The sequence below is a fragment of the Limulus polyphemus genome, unplaced genomic scaffold (assembly GCF_000517525.1).
Source record: "Limulus polyphemus unplaced genomic scaffold, Limulus_polyphemus-2.1.2 Scaffold3375, whole genome shotgun sequence".
NCBI classification, from domain to species: domain Eukaryota; kingdom Metazoa; phylum Arthropoda; class Merostomata; order Xiphosura; family Limulidae; genus Limulus; species Limulus polyphemus.
The window spans coordinates 66,494-69,167 of record NW_013668985.1 but is presented as its reverse complement, the minus strand read 5'-3'; positions in this window follow the sequence as shown (position 1 = coordinate 69,167).

The following is a 2,674-nucleotide window of genomic DNA, read 5'->3' as shown; positions in this document are numbered from 1 at the left end:
ATTTTAATTCTTCTTTTAAATATTACGTCTCTTTCTAATAACTCCTCTCTAAATTCCTGCCATGTTTTTTTTTCTTCTAATGTTGTGTCTCTTTCTTCTTAGTATTCTTTTCATCTTTTGTCTCATTATTTCTAGTTTTCTTTTAATTTCCTATCTCTTTTCTCTAAACCTTGTCTTAATAATCTCATCATCTCAAGTAGCAATTCACTATTACTCTTTGTCTTCATGGTCGCCATTTTAAACAGTTGAAATTTTGTCAAAATTCTATTTTACTTCTATTTTCCTTTTACCAAATAATCCCACTTCTGGCACCAGTGTGATAACGTATTTCTCTAGTCAATAGGCTCTTTTAAAATATCAGATGAAAATAATCCAAAGTATAATCCGTGTAAACTATAATTAATGAGTTTATTTCCTGTTTTTAATGTTACTACAAACTGGAACACTTGTCCTGCGGTAAATTTGCTGTAGACCTGTGCTAAAGATGACGTTAATTAAGTAAAACAAATAAATTTACTTGCTCAAATCGTGACGGACTGCCAATCTGAGAGTAGATTTTTGAGTCCCGTTGCTGCAAAATTGCGCTTCACACTTTGGGGTCGTGTATGGATTATAAAATACCAAGAGTTGGCGGTGGGCGCTGTTGACTAGTTGCCTTCCCTCTAGTCCATCACTTGAGAATTAAGGAAGGTTTGCACAGATAGCGCTCGTGAAGCTTTGTGCAAACAGCCAAAACAAACAGACAATATATATTTGTATTGATATCACCATCCAGTAGCTCTGCAGTAAGCTTCATAGTCTATAACGTCAAGATCTGGGTTTGATCTAGTACTGAAAATATCGCAGTTAGCCTATTATGTAGTTTGCGCTAAACCAAACAATGTACTCGTATTTGTATTTTTTAAATTGTTGTCTTTGGACATATTTTACTTCTGATAAAACAGCCTTAGACATGTCAAATGACTCTGAACGAAGCAACATTCAGACGAGTAAGAAGTGTTTGTTTTGAATTTCGCACAAAGCTAATCGAAAACTATCCACACTTGCCGTCCCTAAGTTAGTAGTGATAGACTAGAGTGAAGGCAGCTAGTCAACACCATCCATCACCAACTCTGGGGCTACTCTTTTACCAACGAATAGTGGGATTGACCATCACATTATAGTAAGAAGTTGCAACTCAACAACACTAAACTTCTTATATGAATGAGAGAGAAGTCGCTCCAACCGATTAAATGAGCCTTGAAAATAGGTAAAATACTATGTTCATAAGCTATATTATTAATATTGTTATTTGTGTGTTAAGAGGGCCTAGAATGTCTAGAAAGCTCTAAGTTAATGTCAATGTTCTTGTACAATCGAAGCTAGACTATAAAATATAAGATAGCTTTGAAGTGTGTGAAGTTTTTCATGATAAAGTGTTGAATCAGTCAGTGTGTTTGTGAAGTAAATATATATCCATGTTCGCATTCACGCTTATTAAGTTACTTTGTACAAGTAAGTTGATTGTATTTTACATTGATGTCATTTGTAACGCAAGCCTAATACAATTTACGAAAGTATACAAGTGTTCAAGTTTGTAAAACGTTAAAGAAGGATATAAGCTCAATTATTATAGTTCACTTGGACTGTACTTTGAATTATTTTGATGGATAATTTAAGAGAACCTGCCAACGAAAGAAAGACTGGTGTCAGAAGAGGGATATTATTTTGATGAAAACAAATTAGAACTTTGAATACACTTGACATAGAAATTCAACTGTTAAAGATAACTACCACAAAGTCATATAGCGAGAATCAAACTTTACTTGAGTTGTTGAAATTATTAAGACAACATCAAGAGGAACGAGACAGAAAACTTCAAAAAGAGCAAGAAGAAATTTACAGAAAATTAAGAGATGACCAAGAAGAAAAATATACGAACACAAAAGAAGATCAAGAAGAACGAAACAGAAAATTAAAATAATGTGACAAGAAATTAAGGAAAAAATGAGAAAAAAAAAGAGACGTATTATTTAAAGAAGAATTAAATTCAAAAGTAAATCTGATTGAAGAAAAGATCGATGAAGCTATTGAAGATATACAGAGAGATTACTATAACAAATTTGGAGAAAGACAGAAGACCATCAAAGGAGTACGGAAAGATTGTAATGATAAAATTAATCATGTATAAAAAAGACATGAACAAGGTAGAAAAGAGCATTAATGAGATATAAAAGAACATCAGTGACATAATATTACATCTGAAAAACAAATTATCAAATGCAAAGTTCAAAACACTATCTGCTTAAGAGTTTCAACCAAAAACATCATCTACTACCATATATGGAATAAGAGAATTTATTTGGTCTACACCTATTACAATTACTGCTGTGCCACCTGTTATGGAAAGACTTTCCGGACTGCCCCAGCAGTGACATTAACAAATCCAGTTCCAGAATTTAGCTGGCCAATTGAGAAACCAATAGACTATTATGGGAAGGTACCACAGGAGTCATACCAAGCTCAGTTTGAAATTATTTGCACAGTGAGCAGGTGTAATAGTGAACAAGAAGTCATCCACTTTGCTGCCCATTTAAAAGGACAAATTATGACAGTGTTAAGTAACCTTCCAGCTGATAGCTGTAACAACTGTCCAGCATTGGTAGCCATATTATCTAACAGGTTCGGAGTGTTT